A 21983-nucleotide genomic window follows, 5' to 3' on the forward strand; every position below is an offset into this window, starting at 1 on the left:
GTATATAGTGCCATTGTCTGACTGGGAATTCAAAGAATATATTGGGGTTATAAATACCCTCATTTCTTGCTACTGGTATATAGTGCCATTGTCTGACTGGGAATTCAAAGAATATATTGGGGTTACAAATACCCTCATTTCTTGCTACTGCCATATAGTGCCAGTTTCTGACTGGTAATTCAAAGAATATATTGGGGTTACGTGCACCCACAATTTTTGCTACTGGTATATAGTGCCATTGTCTGACTGGGAATTCAAAGAATATATTGGGGTTACAAATACCCTCATTTCTTGCTACTGGTATATAGTGCCATTGTCTGACTGGGAATTCAAAGAATTTATTGGGGTTACAAATACCCTCATTTATTGCTACTGGTATATAGTGCCATTGTCTGACTGGGAATTCAAAGAATATATTGGGGTTACAAATACCCTCATTTCTTGCTACTGCCATATAGTGCCAGTTTCTGACTGGTAATTCAAAGAATATATTGGGGTTATAAATACCCTCATCTCTTGCTACTGGTATATAGTGCCATTGTCTGACTGGGAATTCAAAGAATATATTGGGGTTATAAATACCCTCATTTCTTGCTACTGGTATATAGTGCCATTGTCTGACTGGGAATTCAAAGAATATATTGGGGTTACAAATACCCTCATTTCTTGCTACTGCCATATAGTGCCAGTTTCTGACTGGTAATTCAAAGAATATATTGGGGTTAAGTGCACCCACAATTTTTGCTACTGGTATATAGTGCCATTGTCTGACTGGGAATTCAAAGAATATATTGGGGTTACAAATACCCTCATTTCTTGCTACTGGTATATAGTGCCATTGTCTGACTGGGAATTCAAAGAATATATTGGGGTTACAAATACCCTCATTTCTTGCTACTGGTATATAGTGCCATTGTCTGACTGGGAATTCAAAGAATATATTGGGGTTACAAATACCCTCATTTCTTGCTACTGCCATATAGTGCCAGTTTCTGACTGGTAATTCAAAGAATATATTGGGGTTACGTGCACCCACAATTTTTGATACTGGTATATAGTGCCATTGTCTGACTGGGAATTCAAAGAATATATTGGGGTTACGTGCCCCAACAATTTTTGCTACTGGTATATAGTGCCATTGTCTGACTGGGAATTCAAAGAATATATTGGGGTTACAAATACCCTCATTTCTTGCTACTGGTATATAGTGCCATTGTCTGACTGGGAATTCAAAGAATATATTGGGGTTACAAATACCCTCATTTCTTGCTACTGCCATATAGTGCCAGTTTCTGACTGGTAATTCAAAGAATATATTGGGGTTATAAATACCCTCATTTCTTGCTACTGGTATACAGTGCCATTGTCTGACTGGGAATTCAAAGAATATATTGGGGTTACGTGTACCCACAATTTTTGCTACTGGTATATAGTGCCATTGTCTCACTGGGAATTCAAAGAATATATTGGGGTTACGTGCACCCACAATTTTTGCTACTGGTATATAGTGTCATTGTCTGACTGGGAATTCAAAGAATATATTGGGGTTACAAATACCCTCATTTCTTGCTACTGCCATATAGTGCCAGTTTCTGACTGGTAATTCAAAGAATATATTGGGGTTATAAATACCCTCATCTCTTGCTACTGGTATATAGTGCCATTGTCTGACTGGGAATTCAAAGAATATATTGGGGTTATAAATACCCTCATTTCTTGCTACTGGTATATAGTGCCATTGTCTGACTGGGAATTCAAAGAATATATTGGGGTTACGTGCACCCACAATTTTTGCTACTGGTATATAGTGCCATTGTCTCACTGGGAATTCAAAGAATATATTGGGGTTACAAATACCCTCATTTCTTGCTACTGGTATATAGTGCCATTGTCTGACTGGGAATTCAAAGAATATATTGGGGTTACGTGCACCCACAATTTTTGCTACTGGTATATAGTGCCATTGTCTCACTGGGAATTCAAAGAATATATTGGGGTTACGTGCACCCACAATTTTTGCTACTGGTATATAGTGCCATTGTCTGACTGGGAATTCAAAGAATATATTGGGGTTACAAATACCCTCATTTCTTGCTACTGCCATATAGTGCCAGTTTCTGACTGGTAATTCAAAGAATATATTGGGGTTATAAATACCCTCATCTCTTGCTACTGGTATATAGTGCCATTGTCTGACTGGGAATTCAAAGAATATATTGGGGTTATAAATACCCTCATTTCTTGCTACTGCCATATAGTGCCAGTTTCTGACTGGTAATTCAAAGAATATATTGGGGTTACGTGCACCCACAATTTTTGCTACTGGTATATAGTGCCATTGTCTGACTGGGAATTCAAAGAATATATTGGGGTTACAAATAACCTCATTTCTTGCTACTGGTATATAGTGCCATTGTCTCACTGGGAATTCAAAGAATATATTGGGGTTACGTGCACCCACAATTTTTGCTACTGGTATATAGTGCCATTGTCTGACTGGGAATTCAAAGAATATATTGGGGTTACAAATACCCTCATTTCTTACTACTGCCATATAGTGCCAGTTTCTGACTGGTAATTCAAAGAATATATTGGGGTTATAAATACCCTCATTTCTTGCTACTGGTATATAGTGCCATTGTCTCACTGGGAATTCAAAGAATATATTGGGGTTACGTGCACCCACAATTTTTGCTACTGGTATATAGTGCCATTGTCTGACTGGGAATTCAAAGAATATATTGGGGTTACAAATACCCTCATTTTTTGCTACTGCCATATAGTGCCAGTTTCTGACTGGTAATTCAAAGAATATATTGGGGTTATAAATACCCTCATTTCTTGCTACTGGTATATAGTGCCATTGTCTGACTGGGAATTCAAAGAATATATTGGGGTTATAAATACCCTCATTTCTTGCTACTGCCATATAGTGCCAGTTTCTGACTGGTAATTCAAAGAATATATTGGGGTTACGTGCACCCACAATTTTTGCTACTGGTATATAGTGCCAATTTCTAACTGGGAATTCAAAATGCGCAAGGCTCCCGGAAAGGGACGTGGACGAGGCCGTGGGCGAGGTCGGGGGAATGGTTCTGGGGAGCAAGGTTGCAGTGAAGCCACAGGGCGTCCCGTGCCTACTCCTGTGGGGCAGCAAGCATTGCGCCACTCCACAGTGCCAGGGTTGCTTGCCACATTAACTAAACTGCAGGGTACAAACCTTAGTAGGCCCGAGAACCAGGAACAGGTCTTGAAATGGCTGTCAGAGAACGCTTACTGCACATTGTCCAGCAGCCAGTCAGACTCTGCCTCCTCTCCTCCTATTACCCAACAGTCTTGTCCTCCTTCCTCCCAAAATTCCCAAGCTTCACACAACAATAACCCCAACTGTCCCTGCTCCCCAGAGCTGTTCTCCGCTCCTTTCATTGTCCCTCAACCTGCCTCTCCACGTCACGATTCCACAAACCTAACAGAGGAGCATCTGTGTCCAGATGCTCAAACACTAGAGTCTCCTCCATCTCCGTTCGATTTGGTGGTGGATGACCAGCAACCCACCCTCATCGACGATGATGTGACGCAGTTGCCGTCAGGGCATCTAGTTGACCGGCGCATTGTGCGGGAGGAGGAGATGAGACAGGAGTTGGAAGAGGAAGTGGTGGATGATGAGGACACTGACCCGACCTGGACAGGGGGGATGTCAAGCGGGGAAAGTAGTGTGGATGTTGAGGCAGGTGCAGCACCAAAAAGGGTAGCTAGAGGCAGAGGCAGAGGTCAGCAGCTTAGGCGAAGCCAGGCCACACCCGGAATCTCCCAAGATGTTCCAGTTCGTACCCAGCCCTGAAAAACTCCCACCTCGAGGGCACGTTTCTCGAAGGTGTGGAGTTTTTTCAAGGAATGCGCCGAGGACAGATATAGTGTCGTCTGCACAATTTGCCTCTCGAAATTGATTAGGGGCTCTGAGAAGAGCAACCTGTCCACCACTTCAATGCGCCGTCATTTGGAATCCAAGCACTGGAATCAGTGGCAGGCAGCAACGGCAGGACAAAGGCCGCCTGCCGTTCACGCCACTGCCACTGCCTCTGCCACTGCCTCTGCCTCTGCCACTGCCACTGCTGACTGTGCTGGCGATGCACTCCAGAGGACGAGCCAGGACACCACTTCATCTGCCTCCGCCACTTTGTTGACTTCTCCCTCATCCTCCCCTGTTCCTGTCTTATCTCCTTCTCCTGCACCATCAAAGGCACCATCAGGCGCTTCTTTACAACAACCCACCATCTCTCAGACATTGGAGCGGCGGCAGAAATACACTGCTAACCACCCACACGCGCAAGCCTTGAACGCCAACATCGCTAAACTGCTGGCCCAGGAGATGTTGGCGTTCCGGCTTGTTGAAACTCCCGCCTTCCTGGACCTGATGGCAACTGCGGCACCTCGCTATGCCGTCCCTAGCCGTCACTACTTCTCCGGGTGTGCCGTCCCCGCCTTGCACCAGCACGTGTCACTCAACATCAGGCGGGCCCTTAGTTCCGCGCTTTGCACAAAGGTCCACTTGACCACCGACGCGTGGACAAGTGCATGCGGACAGGGACGCTACATTTCACTGACGGCACACTGGGTGAATGTAGTTGAGGCTGGGACTGCTTCCCAAACTGGCCCGGTGTACCTCGTCTCCCCGCCTAACCTTCCTGGCAGGGACACGAGAAGAACACCCCCCTCCTCCTCCTCTACCGCCTCCTCCTCCGCCACTGCCTCCTCCTCCGCCACCGCCTCCTCCTCCGCTGTTAGATTGACCCCAGCTACGAGTTGGAAACGTTGCAGCACTGGCGTTGGTAGATGTCAGCAGGCTGTGCTGAAGCTGATCAGCTTGGGGGACAGACAGCACACTGCCTCCGAGGTGAGGGATGCCCTCCTCGATGAGACGGCAATATGGTTTGAGCCGCTGCACCTGGGCCCAGGCATGGTCGTTTGTGATAACGGCCGGAACTTGGTAGCAGCTCTGGAGCTTGCCGGACTCCAACATGTTCCATGCCTGGCCCACGTCTTCAACCTAGTGGTGCAACGTTTCCTAAAGAGCTACCCCAATGTTCCAGAGCTACTGGTGAAAGTGCGGCGCATGTGCGCCCACTTTCGCAAGTCGACAGTAGCCGCTGCTAGCTTAAAATCTCTCCAGCAACGCCTGCATGTGCCACAACACCGGCTTTTGTGCGACGTCCCCACACGCTGGAACTCAACGTTTCAGATGTTGAATAGAGTGGTTGAGCAGCAGAGACCTTTGATGGAATACCAGCTACAAAACCCTAGGGTGCCACAAAGTCAGCTGCCTCAGTTTCACATCCATGAGTGGCCATGGATGAGAGACCTTTGTGACATCCTACGGGTCTTTGAGGAGTCCACAAGGAGGGTGAGCTCTGAGGATGCGATGGTGAGCCTTACAATCCCGCTCTTGTGTGTTCTGAGAGAATCCCTGATTGACATCAGGGATAACTCAGATCACACAGAGGAGTTAGGGATAGCATCCGATCCGTCACAGCTGGAGAGTAGGTCCACACATCTGTCCGCTTCACTGCGTTTAATGGAGGAGGAGGAGGAGGAGGAGGAGGAGGAAGAAGAGTTGTCCGATGATGTGATGGTGATACAGGAGGCTTCCGGGCAACTTCGAATCGTCCCATTGTTGCAGCGCGGATGGGTAGACATGGAGGATGAGGAGGAAATGGAGATTGAACTTTCCGGTGGGGCCAGAGGAGTCATGCCAACTAACACTGTGGCAGACATGGCTGAGTTCATGTTGGGGTGCTTTACAACCGACAAGCGTATTGTCAAAATCATGGAGGACAACCAGTACTGGATCTTTGCTATCCTTGACCCCCGGTATAAAAACAACATCTCGTCTTTTATTCCGGTAGAGGGGAGGGCCAATCGCATCAATGCTTGCCACAGGCAATTGGTGCAGAATATGATGGAGATGTTTCCAGCATGTGACGTTGGCGGCAGGGAGGGCAGTTCCTCCAGTAGGCAACCAAGTTCTCACCGGTCCACACAAACGAGGGGCACACTGTCTAAGGTCTGGGACACCTTGATGGCACCCCCTCGCCAAAGTGCCGCCACGGAGGGTCCTAGTGTCACCAGGCGTGAGAAGTATAGGCGCATGTTGCGGGAATACCTTTCCGACCACAGCCCTGTCCTCTCCGACCCCTCTGCGCCCTACACGTATTGAGTGTCAAAGTTGGACCTGTGGCTTGAACTTGCCCTATATGCCTTGGAGGTGCTGTCCTGTCCTGCCGCCAGCGTCCTATCTGAGAGGGTGTTCAGTGCAGCCGGTGGCATCATCACTGACAAGCGCACCCGTCTGTCAGCTGAGAGTGCCGACCGGCTCACTTTGATAAAAATGAACCACCACTGGATAGAGCCGTCATTTTTGTGCCCACCTGTGTAAAGCACCCCAACATGAAACTCCATGTCTGTACTCAACCTCTCCAATTCCTCCGCATCCTCATACTCATCCACCATAAGCGTTGCACAATTCTGCTAATACTAGGCTCCCTCCACCCTGATTTCCCCCAACTCTGCTGGTTAGAGGCTCCCTCCACCCTGATTTCCACCAACTCTGCTGGTTAGAGGCTCCCTCCACCATGAATTGGTCCAAACTGGGCTGTTTAGAGGCTCCCTCCACCATGAATTGGTCCAAACTGGGGTTTTTAGAGGCTCCCTCCACCATGAATTGGTCCAAACTGGGCTGTTTAGAGGCTCCCTCCACCATGAATTGGTCCAAACTGGGGTTTTTAGAGGCTCCCTCCACCATGAATTGGTCCAAACTGGGCTGGTTAGAGGCTCCCTCCAACATGAATTTGCCCAAACTGGGCTGTTTAGAGGCTCCCTCCACCATGAATTTGCCCAAACTGGGCTGTTTAGAGGCTCCCTCCACCATGAATTGGTCCAAACTGGGGTTTTTAGAGGCTCCCTCCACCATGAATTGGTCCAAACTGGGCTGTTTAGAGGCTCCCTCCACCATGAATTGGTCCAAACTGGGGTTTTTAGAGGCTCCCTCCACCATGAATTGGTCCAAACTGGGGTTTTTAGAGGCTCCCTCCACCATGAATTTGCCCAAACTGGGCTGTTTAGAGGCTCCCTCCACCATGAATTTGCCCAAACTGAGCTGTTTAGAGGCTCCCTCCACCATGAATTGGTCCAAACTGGGGTTTTTAGAGGCTCCCTCCACCATGAATTGGTCCAAACTGGGGGTTTTAGAGGCTCCCTCCACCATGAATTTGCCCAAACTGGGCTGTTTAGAGGCTCCCTCCATCATGAATTGGTCCAAACTGGGGTTTTTAGAGGCTCCCTCCACCATGAAATGGTCCAAACTGGGGTTTTTAGAGGCTCCCTCCACCATGAATTTGCCCAAACTGGGCTGTTTAGAGGCTCCCTCCACCATGAATTTGCCCAAACTGGGCTGTTTAGAGGCTCCCTCCACCATGAATTTGCCCAAACTGGGCTGTTTAGACGCTCCCTCCACCATGAATTGGTCCAAACTGGGGTTTTTAGAGGCTCCCTCCACCATGAATTGGTCCAAACTGGGGTTTTTAGAGGCTCCCTCCACCATGAATTTGCCCAAACTGAGCTGTTTAGAGGCTCCCTCCACCATGAATTGGTCCAAACTGGGGTTTTTAGAGGCTCCCTCCACCATGAATTGGTCCAAACTGGGGGTTTTTAGAGGCTCCCTCCACCATGAATTTGCCCAAACTGGGCTGTTTAGAGGCTCCCTCCATCATGAATTGGTCCAAACTGGGGTTTTTAGAGGCTCCCTCCACCATGAATTGGTCCAAACTGGGGTTTTTAGAGGCTCCCTCCACCATGAATTGGTCCAAACTGGGGTTTTTAGAGGCTCCCTCCACCATGAATTTGCCCAAACTGGGCTGTTTAGAGGCTCCCTCCACCATGAATTTGCCCAAACTGGGCTGTTTAGAGGCTCCCTCCACCATGAATTGGTCCAAACTGGGGTTTTTAGAGGCTCCCTCCACCATGAATTGGTCCAAACTGGGGTTTTTAGAGGCTCCCTCCACCATGAATTTGCCCAAACTGGGCTGTTTAGAGGCTCCCTCCACCATGAATTTGCCCAAACTGAGCTGTTTAGAGGCTCCCTTCACCATGAATTGGTCCAAACTGGGGTTTTTAGAGGCTCCCTCCACCATGAATTGGTCCAAACTGGGATTTTTAGAGGCTCCCTCCACCATGAATTGGTCCAAACTGGGGTTTTTAGAGGCTCCCTCCACCATGAATTTGCCCAAACTGGGCTGTTTAGAGGCTCCCTCCACCATGAATTTGCCCAAACTGGGCTGTTTAGAGGCTCCCTCCACCATGAATTGGTCCAAACTGGGGTTTTTAGAGGCTCCCTCCACCATGAATTGGTCCAAACTGGGGGTTTTTAGAGGCTCCCTCTACCATGAATTTGCCCAAACTGGGCTGTTTAGAGGCTCCCTCCATCATGAATTGGTCCAAACTGGGGTTTTTAGAGGCTCCCTCCACCATGAATTGGTCCAAACTGGGGTTTTTAGAGGCTCCCTCCACCATGAATTGGTCCAAACTGGGGTTTTTAGAGGCTCCCTCCACCATGAATTTGCCCAAACTCTGCTGGTTAGAGGCTCAATCCACCCTGATTTTCAAAACAAATGTTGGTGCCAACCTCAACTTACTACAAGGGCCAAATTCACTGCTGGTGACAAGCTCTCCTCACTGCAAGTGCCAAATACACATGTTTCAAGGTGTTTTCCTACTGTCAGAGAGGTGGTATTGAGTGTGTAAAGTGTGTAGTTGTTAGGCTGTGATGTTGGGGTAATAGAGGGTCTTTGGTGTGTTAGATGCCCCCAGACATGCTTCCCCTGCTGTCCCAGTGTCATTCCAGAGGTGTTGGCATCATTTCCTGGGGTGTCATAGTGGACTTGGTGACCCTCCAGACACGGATTTGGGTTTCCCCCTTAACGAGTATCTGTTCCCCATAGACTATAATGGGGTTCGAAACCCGTTCGAACACACGAACATTGAGCGGCTGTTCGAATCGAATTTCGAACCTCGAACATTTTAGTGTTCGCTCATCTCTAATTATGAGTAACAAAAGCTTATATTGACAGAATGAGTTAATGCAGCAAGTCAATATTTGCAGTGTTGACCCTTCTTCTTCAGGACCTCTGCAATTCTCCCTGGCATGCTCTCAATCAACTTCTGGACCAAATCCTGACTGACAGCAGTCCATTCTTGCACAATCAATGCTTGCATTTTGTCAGAATTTGTAGGTTTGTGTTTGTCCACCTGTCTCTTTATGATTGACCACAAGTTATCAATGGGATTAAGATCTGGAGAGTTTCCAGGCCATGGACCCAAAATCTCTATGTTTTGTTCCCTGAGCCATTTAGTTATCACCTTTGCTTTAGAGCGAGGTGCTCCATCATGCTGGAAAAGGCATTGTTGATCGCCAAACTGCTCTTGGACGGTTGGGAGAAGTTGATCTTGGAGGACATTCTCGTACCATTCTTTATTCATGGCTGTGTTTTTAGGCAAGACTGTGAGAGAGACGATTCCCTTGGCTGAGAAGCAACCCCACACATAAATGGTTTCAGGATGCTTTACCGTTGGCATGAGACAAGACTGGTGGTAGCGCTCACCTCGTCTTCTCCGAATAAGCTGTTTTCCAGATGTCCCAAACAATCGAAAAGGGGATTCATCAGAGAAAATGACTTTACCCCAGTCCTCAGCAGTCCACTCCCTGTACCTTTTGCAGAATATCAGTCTGTCCCTGATGTTTTTTCTGGAGAGAAGTGGCTTCTTTGCTGCCCTCCTTGAGACCAGGCCTTGCTCCAAGAGTCTCCGCCTCACAGTGCGTGCAGATGCACTCACGCCTGCCTGCTGCCATTCCTGAGCAAGCTCTGCACTTCTGGTAGCCCGATCCCACAGCTGAAACACTTTTAAGAGATGGTCCTGGTGCTTGCTGGTCTTTCTTGGGTGCTCCTGGAGCCTTTTTGCCAACAATGGAACCTCTCTCCTTGAAGTTCTTGATGATGCGATAGATTGTTGACTGAGGTGCAATCTTTCTAGCTGCGATACTCTTCCCTGTTAGGCCATTTTTGTGCAGTGCAATGATGACTGCACATGTTTTTTTAGAGATAACCATGACATAACAGAAGAGAAACAATGATGCCAAGCACCAGCCTCCTTTTAAAGTGTCCATTGGTGTCATTCTTACTTAATCATGACAGATTGATCTCCAGCCCTGTCCTCATCAACACCCACACCTGTGTTAATGGTTCAATCACTGAAACGATGTTAACTGGTCCTTTTAAGGCAGGGCTTCAATGATGTTGAAATATGTTTTGGGGGATAAAGTTCATTTTCTAGGCAAATATTGACTTTGCAAGTAATTGCTGTTAAGCTGATCACTCTTTATAACATTCTGGAGTATATGCAAATTGCCATTAGAAAAACTGAAGCAGTAGACTTTGTAAAAATTAATATTTGTATCATTCTAAAAACTTTTGTCCATGACTGTAGAATCCAGGGATAGCAGCAATTACCTCTCAATATGGTAGATTAACAGAAGTGCATGGTAATAGTCACTATTACACATTAGAAAAACATCAGGCATTTTAGCAATTATCCATTTTCCACTTCAAAGGGATTTTATCATTGGGAAAACTCATTTTTAACTAAGCATATATTTGCATAGCCTTTAGAGAGGCTGTTCCACACATACCTTTTGTTTGTAAATCCTTCCAGTCATTTTTTTAATTAGCCCGCTTTTATTGATGTGTTAATTAGCTAGCAACGAGCAGCAGAAGTTCAGTGAGCACTGTCCGATGTGTGTACACACAAGGGAAGGTGAGAAGCAGGGAAGGCTGATGAATCATCATCACCGTCAGAAGGAGCAGCAGCTTCCTTGGTCTCACCTCCCCCTGTGCACACACAGCAGACAGTGCTCATTGAACTTCCGGTGCTCGTTCACTACTTTGGGAATACTCATTGGGACAATTTCTAACTAGTGGATACTTTGCTTGAAAAGGTTGTTAAATACTACACCACTACAAGATATTATTGTTATTATTATTATTATTATTATTATTAACAAGTCCTAAGACACTTCATTCAACCAGTAATGTTCAGTATTAATCATTAATCCACTCTAGGCTGTCAAAGATAAGTGAACTGTTTCGTACTTAGCTGTTTTAGGAATTTTTCGAAAATCTCAGTTACGGTCAAAGCATAAATTTTGTGAGTTTGTCACCCCCTAATCATTATTGCTTCTAACCCCAAAGTATATTAAGCGGACAAACACCAAGGGGTTAAGCGCATCATCATATTCGATGTGTTTAACCCCTTGGTGTTCGGCCGCTTACATGGAAACCTATGGCGGGGAGGTATTCGATCAAATGATACTCGGACATCTCTAATAATAAACACTCTCCTGGGCTCCATTGGGGCATCTGGTGCCCCAATGTCCTCTTCTAGCCTGCTGGGTGTCATCAGTAGCCCTGGGGGAAATGCTGTCATGGCAATATCATGACATTTGAGTCAAAGTGCAATCACATCAGTTCTCCACATGACCAGTGAGGATCAAATACAGGTCTCAGAGAACCCAGTGTATAATAACAGTGTCAGAAATGTTACATCTCTTGTTGCTGTTTTAAGGTCAACATACGGAATCTTCCTGCTAGGATTGGTTGTTGCCATGACAATATAGGGAAGCTGCGTGAGCTGGCCTTTATAAACATCATCACCCAACTTTGTTGGATAATTAGTTTTCTACTTCCTGCTTGACTCCTGACTAGAGTTGAGTGAGTTTCGAATAGCACGCACCCATAGGAATGTATGGACGCAGCCGGCACGAAGGGGGTTAAGCGGCCGGCAAAGTCTGCGTGCTGGCCTCTTCCATTCATTACTATGGGTGCATGCTATTCAAAACGGGCGTTTCGAATAGTACTCGCTCATCTCTACTCCTGACATTGATTTGACTGCTCTAATACTGACCTTTGGCTGTGTTCTTGGATTACTGTGTCTTTTGATTTTGTTCTGGTGTTCCTGATTGGTTTTGACTATTGGCTTTGTTTTCTGGATTTGTCTTTGTCTCATGATTGGTTCCTTGTTGCCCTCTTTAGCTGCTAACCCATAATTGCTGGCCATTCTAATGTGCGGATTTGGTGTTTGGTTTCTGCTGCAGTAAACTTTCTGTTCTGGTGACAAATTCCTGTCTTCAGATTCAGAGAAAGTCCATCTCTTCTTGTGAGGAGCTCTAGTGAAGGTGTCTGAGGCCGGTCTTAACTCGCAGAAGTGTATTACCTTTAGTAGCGTTTTCTACTGCTCGCAGTTGCCAGCCAATTTCTGCTGCTGCTCTCCTGAAGACCAGAATATTTCTTACCTTGAATCCTAACAAATAGCACTTCCTGTTTGAAATTAAACTGGTTGGTAAACCTTGTGAATATTTGCAGATCTCATAAGCTTTGCCCATCATTAGTATTAACCTTTAGGCTAAGTTTAAGTTCACTATCTCCACCAACACTTTGCATCCTTTCATAGGATCTGCTCAACTGATTCCAGTGCAGGTTCAATATTTTTTAGTCCCCACTGTTCACAAGCAATCTTTTCTGTAAGTTTCAGCAGTTAATATATTAATTGGACTCTCTACTGTCAGGTGGCACATCCTATCTGTTTGTTCAAGTGAACAGTAACATAGTAGTTGATTTGGATAAAGATACAGGTCCATATTGTCCAAGGCTGGTGCCAACTTCCCTATGTCAAGAAAAATCCTTCCTGCCTCCAAATCTGGCAACCAGTATAAAACCCTGACACTTGTACAATGAATTCACCATCACAACACCCTGTGACAGTGAATTCCATAGCCTCACTACTCTGAAATGTTATTTCCTCCAGGCATAGAGGATTTCCTCTTGTCAATGTCACAGGTCTACAAATAAAAAGATTGTTGGAATGGTATTTCTACTTTATCTTCATGTATTTCTACATTGTGATTGGATTTCCCAATAGCGATCTTTTTTTTTCTATACTGAATAACCCCAAAATCTATCTCTCTCTACTCCAACCCACCCATTTCTCTAGATGTCTTGGCTGCCCTTATCTGCACTTTCTCTAGTTCAAATTTGTCTTTCTTGTACACATTGGCCCAAAACTTCACACAATATTCCATGTGTGACCCTACTGGTGATTTCTATAGAGACATAGCTAATTTCTTGTCATGAACAAATATAGCTTTTTATGCATCTCATAATTTTATTTTCTTTTAATACTTTTATTGATTTTACATGTACAAGTTTAATAAAGAGGCAATTTAAAGAAACAGACCCTGCTGAACTTTGTCTTTTTATAAACTTACTTCTAGCTTACTTTTGTTAGCGGTAAGCTTAAGGTCCTCCAAAATCCCCAAGTCTTTTACCATAGCAGTCTTACCTAGTAAATCACTATAATCATACACAGCCTAAACAGTATATTGGGAGTTTAAACTAACCGGTTGCTTGGGAATGCTGGCTGCTAGAGAAAAAAGTTCCAGCTGTACCAGAATCAGCGAGGCTGTACCTATTAGCGAATGCAAATGACTGGAGCTGGTGGCAAAAGATCCTCTTTAATGAGTTTTCATGAAAATGTTGAAAAGGAAGGCAACAAGTAGGCATAGGTTGTCCTCTTATCATCAAAGTTAAATATACCATAGTTTTCCATGGAGCAGAATGAGGGCTGTGAGAGAGTGAAGGTTATAGTCTGAGAAGACAGGTATATTCCAGCCAAGCACCTAAAGGGTGTATGGTGAGACCCACACCAGGGAAGTCAAATGACTAATCAAGGCCTGATAATAGTCTGAGTGTGAAGACTAGCAGGGTGGCACCACACTGAAAGAGCTGACCTGTCCAGACCGGACCTCCAAAGCAGGTACTGTGCCAAACGTTGCTGTTGCAAAGGTGGGAGACTGGTAGCCAGTCTCCTGTATAGTCAGGAAAAAGTTTCCTTACGTTTAAGTTAGTTTCTCAGCCGAGAAGGGTTTTGTTTTATTTATTCTGTGCCTCTGCAAGGGCAGTGTATGCGCTACATGTGAATAAAGCCTGAACTTGTGTGCAATCCAGTGTCTGTGTCCCTGTTTCCTGCACTGCTATAAGCATCTACCTGAGCGATTCCCCACAGGGCTTACATTTTTCTCCAGACATTCTTTATGCATCCTAGGACATCAATGATTATTTCAGGTCCTACTATCCCTCACTTTAGCTAGATTATGGGGATATTCTCACTCCTTAGGGAGTGCAAATATTCATATTTTTCCCGTTATCCCCCACAGTTGAGTGAAAATGGCTTTGTAAGACTCCACACACCTACAAGGTGATCTCTCCCTAAGGAGTGACAATATCTCCATAATCTGGTCTAGAAGTCTCTTACCTCTGCCAAGTAAGTTTTCCCTAGGCTGTGCTGATGAGATCCAATCAGATCAAAACAGCATTGTCCACAATTGGGATAATGACTTGGCAAAATCCTGCATCATTGCAGCAAAGGTTTGTGGGAAAGTCAGGCATGATGTCTAAGGGAGCTTCCCATAGAGGGCAGCATACAGAGGCACTGTTTCCCTATTTACATCTTGGGAAACATATTTTCATATCACTTTAACTAAGCATGTAGGGTCATTCATCTGTTCTTCAATAGAAACTATTCTACTTCATTTATTTAAGGTCTTAAAAGTCAATATGAACATGAGCTTGATACTGTGCCTTGTGTTCAGACTTACATTATCCTTCAGCTATATATCCTGTATATCCACATTTTACTATTATACTGTATATGTTCATAAAGTTAAAACATTACTGGACATTGTCACAGGAAAGGAAGAAACAGATACTCAAGAAGCAGTCAATGTTCTTGCAAACCCACTGTTACTAGTGTTGATTTCCACTTCATAGACAAAGTCAGGAAATCTGCAAACTATCTGGTTTCCGCTTACCTAGAGTTATTTCCTAGAGACTGGTGTGAAATAAGAAATGTTTGCATTCATGCCAATTCATCCATACATTTAATCACTAAATATGGGACAACATCCTTCATTTCCTAGCTTTCCTGGTTGGAGTAGTGACCCCAGGTCTGCCTTCTTTATGCCCTCATAATTATCATTCCTTCTTTACAGACTAATGAAACAGTGGGTATATGCTGGGAAGCTTTCAGTGTACACATCCAACATCTCCGGAGGGCCCTATTCATCATCTATTAGTCTGGTATACATTGACTAGGCTTTTCTATGCAGAAACATTCCACATAAAACATATTTTGTAACATTGGATCCTATGGATGATGTTGCCATGATATACACTGTTATTTCTTCCGAAATATACCTTTGCCAAAAGGCTCAGATGTGATATGAACAGAGCCTCAATTGGTATTTTACCTATATTTGTAAATAATAGAGAATACATGCTCTTTTTTTCAGTAACTTAGTATCTCCCTAACTTTTAGCATAAAGCTTGCCATGTACATTGTCCCCCAGTGACCATATTTAGTTAGTAGAGCAGAGCTATGTTTCTGACAGAACAAGGAACATGGCATGTTGAATTCCACCATACTAATAGGAAGGCTTACGTATGTACAAATTAGGGGATTGTAGATAGATTGTATTGAGATCTGTTGACAGTCCTTTAACATGGTTATAGGTAGTGAGATCTTCTCAATCTGTGTCTGGGTAGATGTCAACGAATGTACTTTATTGTTCCCAGTTTCCCCTCTCAATTTCCTTCCATTCTTGTCTTCATCTTTTCATCAATAAATTAGTATAGCTGTCCTAGTATAATAAACCGATTCGACATGTCAACCTACTGTATGTACCATCTTATTTTCTGGTCACTGCAACTCACTTATATGTGAGTCTTACTGTTTTGAAGATGGGTGCTCTAGCAGATGTAGCCCTGCCCTTAGTGCACTGAACAACCTATCGGTATATGGCAAAAATTGAATTTATTTACTTTATTTCACTCACTGAATTCTACTATTTGTCTCCTGTAGTGACCTGTGGATTATCTTGCATCAGAGTCTTTTACTAAATGTTCTAGTAAAAATTATTGTTGGAATCCGTGGTGAACATTCTGTAAGTGAACGTTTCAAGTATGAAATAAAATGAAATTTGCCAGCGCATAGTTGGAGTCACTGTAAAGCAGCTGTGTCCAGCTTGGATTCTAAATTGAACACAGAAACGTTTTTGGGAGTTGACCTTTATTGCAGATATAACTGTATTTTATTGGTTAAACTATATTACTATGTTTATTTATTACAAATGACCATATAATCTTCAAGAATGGACTAGTAATAAAGTATAAAACAAGGATAGGCCATCAATAAGAGAACTTGGATAAACCCTTTAATTGAGGAACATCCAATTTAGACTAGGCAACATAACAGGATAGCAATATCATCCTATTTGGAATCTTTGTTCAAAATGTTTTATACCTTATTACTCACTTGTTATACAAATTGTTGCTGCAGTTTAAGGTACTGCACAAAGTCTATGGGGCTACAATTTGTACAGTGAGTGAGCAATGTGGCTCCTGGCTTGTATACATGACTGGGAGCTGTGCTGTTATGGAACTGCTGATTTGTGGTGATCCAAATTGTTGGACCCTCACAGATCTAGTAAAGTGTATAACCCCTTTAAGGCTGAATTTATATGAGTGTTTTTGGTCTGTGAAATACATTCTGGATGTTGGCCGGATTTCCCAAACTGAACCCAGAGCCAGAAACTGGACTTCCAACATCATAGTCATCTATCATGGTAGGAGTCCCTCCTTCCTCTCAACTCTGCTGTCCTGTACAGTAATCACATTTTAAATGTGAGGACAATAGGACAGGGCAAGGATGGACTCCTAGAATCATACATGACTATGATGTTTGGAGTCTGGGTTCTTTCTGGGAATATGGATGCTTATCAGGAATCTCAGTTCTTCCACTTTTGCGTTAAGGTTACCATGCCAACCTGAGAATTTTCTGCAGTCTCAGAGTTTTTTGGGTTTATCTAATTAACAGCTGAGCAGTCATATTTAAACTCTCTTCCTCCTCAGTCAGGTGCCTGCAATTGTTTTTTTTTTTTTTTTTGTCTTTCATAGCTGACTTTGTGTTACACAGCTTATACTGATCTCTAGGAAATAACTCTTGAAATTGGAAAACCAATCTCTAGGAAACCAACCCCTGACTTGTTAATGGAAAAGCACTTGTCTCCCTACTTTGGCTAAGATGTTTACTATTGAGCTGACTACTGACTTGGACAGATGCTATTCTGATTTTTTTCTCCTGATTATGGGTTCTGTCTTTGATTTCCAATAGTGGAGTGTTTATTTCTTGTACGGTTTCTTTTTTTATTATTATTATTGTTTATTTATATAACACCATTAATTCCATGGTGCTTTACATTTGAGGGTTTACATACAGTACACAAAATATACAGGTAAATATAATACTAACAGTGGCCAGGTGGTACAGTGGGATAGAGGGCCCTGCCCGCAAGGGCTTACAGTCTATGAGGAGAAAGGGATAGAGACAGAAGGTGAGGGGAGAGGATGTTCAGATGGTGGTGTGGTGACAGTAGTGTTATTGGAGGTTGTAGGCCTTCCTGAATAGGTGAGTCTTCAGGGCCTTCTTGAAGCTTGTGATTGTGGGGGATCAGTCTTATACAGTCCTATGAAAAAGTTTGGGCACCCCTATTAATCTTAATCATTTTTAGTTCTAAATATTTTGGTGTTTGCAGCAGCCATTTCAGTTTGATATATCTAATAACTGATGGACACAGTAATATTTCAGGATTGAAATGAGATTTATTGTACTAACAGAAAATATGCAATATGCATTAAACCAAAATTTGACCAGTGCAAAAGTATGGGCACCTCAACAGAGAAGTGACATTAATATTTAGTAGATCATCCTTTTGCAAAGATAACATCCTCTAGTCGCTTCCTGTAGCTTTTAATCAGTTCCTGGATCCTGGATGAAGGTATTTTGGACCATTCCTCTTTACAAAACAATTCAGGTTCAGTTAAGTTTGATGGTCGCCGAGCATGGACAGCCCGCTCTCAAATGATCTGAAAACAAAGATTGTTCAACATAGTTGTTCAGGGGAAGGATACAAAAAGTTGTCTGAGAGATTTAACCTGTCAGTTTCCACTGTGAGGAACATAGTAAGGAAATGGAAGACCACAGGGACAGTTCTTGTTAAGCCCAGAAGTGGCAGGCCAAGAAAAATATCAGAAAGGCAGAGAAGAAGAATGGTGAGAACAGTCTAGGACAATCCTTAGACCACCTCCAAAGAGCTGCAGCATCATCTTGCTGCAGATGGTGTCACTGTGCATCGGTCAACTATACAGCGCACTTTGCACAAGGAGAAGCTGTATGGGAGAGTGATGAGAAGGAAGCCGTTTCTGCAAGCATGCCACAAACAGAGTCGCCTGAGGTATGCAAAAGCACATTTGGACAAGACAGCTTCATTTTGGAAGAAGGTCCTGTGGACTGATGAAGCAAAGATTGAGTTGTTTGGTCATACAAAAAGGCGTTATGCATGGAGTAAAAAAAAAACAGCATTCCAAGAAAAACACTTGCTACCCACTGTAAAATTTGGTGGGGGTTCCATCATGCTTTGGGGCTGTGTGGCCAATGCCGACACCGGGAATCTTGTTAAAGTTGAGGGTCGCATGGATTCCACTCAGTATCAGCAGATTCTTGAGAATAATGTTCAAGAATCAGTGACGAAGTTGAAGTTACACCAGGGATGGATATTTCAGCAAGACAATGATCCAAAACACGGCTCCAAATCGACTCAGGCATTCATGCAGAGGAACAATTACAATATTCTGGAATGGCCATCCCAGTCCCCAGACCTGAATATCATTGAACATCTGTGGGATGATTTGAAGCGGGCTGTCCATTCTCAGCCATCATCAAACTTAACTGAACTTGAATTGTTTTGTAAAGAGGAATGGTCCAAAATCCCTTCATCCAGGATCCAGGAACTGATTAAAAGCTACAGGAAGCGACTAGAGGCTGCTATCTTTGCAAAAGGAGGATCTACTAAATATTAATGTCACTTTTCTGTTGAGGTGCCCATACTTTTGCACCGGTCAAATTTTGGTTTAATGCATATTGCACATTTTCTGTTAGTACAATAAACCTCATTTCAATCCTGAAATATTACTGTGTCCATCAGTTATTAGATATATCAAATTGAAATGGCTGCTGCAAACACCAAAATATTTAGAACTAAAAATGATTAAGATTAATAGGGGTGCCCAAACTTTTTCATAGGACTGTATGTCTTGGTAAGGAGTTCCAAAGTATGGGGAATGCACATGAGAAATCTTGGAGACAGTTGTGTGAAAAGCGGATAAGAACAGAGTGGAGTAGGAGGTCTTTGGAGGATCGGAGGTTACGTGTGGGCAGGTAGCGGGAGATTAGGTCAGATATATATGGAGGGGACAGGTTATGGATGGCTTTGTATGTCAGCGTTAGTATTTTGAACTCTATTCTCTGGGCAACAGGTAGCCAGTGAAAGGATTGGCAGAGGGGAGTAGCCGATGAAGAATGGGGGAGAGGTGTATTAAGTAAACAGCACAGTTTAAGGTGGACTGGAGGGGGGCGAGTTTCTCTCATGATAACTTGGACTCTTAATTCAGTGAAGTCCATCTGGCTTTGCGGGTGGCTCTGGTGAAGGAATTTTGGTGTCTTGGACCTATCTCTCAGTGCTGTATAGATTAAAACCAGTTCTACTGTTCTCTGTTATCAGCCAGATGCTGCCATTTTCTGATATTTGTTCCAGGGACTCCACCTTAACAGCTCTCAGGGATCTTATCTCAAGGACTGAACCCACTTGTGTAACACTGGCCTTAATATTACATTTCTCTAGTAAATTAAAGATAAAGAACAATGCTCATATCTTACAGTGTGGAAATACATTTCAGTAGCTTTATACTTCTCTGTCAGATCATGAAAAACATCAATTTTTCAATTGGAATTATTTTATTTAAATACTCCTGTATCCAGATTCTCAATTTGTATTATGACTGTATTATTGATTCATGTGGGACAAATGAATCTGGATGAGCCATGAGGCTCTATATTCTAAGGAAATATTTTGCAGATAAGATGAGGTGCTGTATGGCCATGCCTCAAGAGATTTTGACATATGAGTTATCACAAGTGTATGCTAATATAAAAATATATGTGGTTAGTTTACTAGTTGAATCTAATGTACTGGAAGAAGAAAGAAACAAATTAATTTGCAAAAATATACAAAAATTATGGGATATTAATATTAATAACTGTTGTATTACAGAACACACAGTACTTTCTGAGATCATGAAAAGAACAATACAAAAATTAAAACTGAAGCCATATAAAAACCAAAGTTCGAAAAAGAACCTCATAGCTACACTTCTAAAAATGATAATGTACAATCAAAGGATATTAAATAAGAAAGATTCCAAATAATACTTACAATCATACAATTACTCATGTATCCACTTCTGCATGATGAATGCATTTCTTATCACTTTGTAACATTTCTAATTATCTTCACTTCAGATAAAATAGTAAATTCATTACCTGGATACATTCTTTCATTAACATTCATTAATATCATTCTCAATACCTGATAGCATTATACAATAGATGCTGTAGGTCACATTAGTTCAGCAACTCATGCCTCCCCCTATTAAACCCAACATTATACTTTACTTTTACAAACTAGTTTTAGTATTACTGCTACAGTAATAATCACATATAACCATTATGTATGACAGTCACTGGAATCCATCATAAAGCATTAACTCATTAATGCATTAAATAGACAGCTTTTTTATATATGTTTTATTACCTGCTAAAATATACAATTATCAGTGGTCAGTAAAGGATTCATTTATAATAGCCAATTGTGAATAGAAAGTCATTTTTGTGTTTTGTTGGACCTTTCACTTGGAAACTTTACACAGTTACATCCTATCCTATTAATATTATAAATGTGAAAGTTTGTGGGTTTGTGAGTTTGGATGTTCGGATGTTTGTTCCTCAATCACGGAAAAACCGCTCCACCGATTTGGCTGAAATTTTCCACAAACATAGTTAATACACCCGATTGCGCAATAGGCTACTTTTTGTCACAATAGCGCACATACGTTTGTGCCAGGACCCCCACAAAACCCAAACTCACACCACCATCTCTGCAATCTCACACACTTTGGACCATAGCAAGCCACAAAATTCATATTGCCCTCTGCAGCCTCGCCCCTAACCCCACACAATCTCATATACAGATACTTTACCACTTTGCCCCTCACCTTACCAATACTCCAGGAGGCTCTTTTTAACGCTCCGGAGCAGCCATGTTTGACGACCCCCACCGCTCTGACAATCCGCGACACCGCCCACCCATGTCAATACCCCTAGGCGGTCTAATAAATGCAAAAAAAATTTACAAAAAGTTAAAAAAATATAAAAAAAATAAATAAAAAGGATTAAAAATTCAAATCACCCCCCTTTCCCTAGAACACATATAAAAGTAGTTAAATAATGTGAAACACATACATGTTAGGTATCCCCACGTCCGAAATCGTCCGCTCTACAAAGCTATACAAATATTTTTCCTGTTCGGTAAACGCCGTAGCGGGAAAAATGGTCAAAAGTGCCAAACCGCCATTTTTTCACTGTTTTGATTCTGATAAAAAATTGAATAAAAAGTGATCAAAGCAATAACATTTCCCAAAAATGGTAGAACTAAAAAGTACACCCAGCCCCGCAAAAAAAGACGCCCTATACATCCCCGTACACGCACGTATAAAAAAGTTACGGCTGTCAGAATATGGCGACTTTTCAAAAAATAATTTTTTAACACAGTTTGGGATTTTTTTAAGGGGTCAAAATGTAAATAAAACCATATAAATTTGGTATCCCCAGCATCGTAACGAAACACAGAATACAGGGGACATGTCATTTTG

Source organism: Leptodactylus fuscus, chromosome 1 (assembly GCF_031893055.1).
Source record: "Leptodactylus fuscus isolate aLepFus1 chromosome 1, aLepFus1.hap2, whole genome shotgun sequence".
NCBI lineage: Eukaryota > Metazoa > Chordata > Amphibia > Anura > Leptodactylidae > Leptodactylus > Leptodactylus fuscus.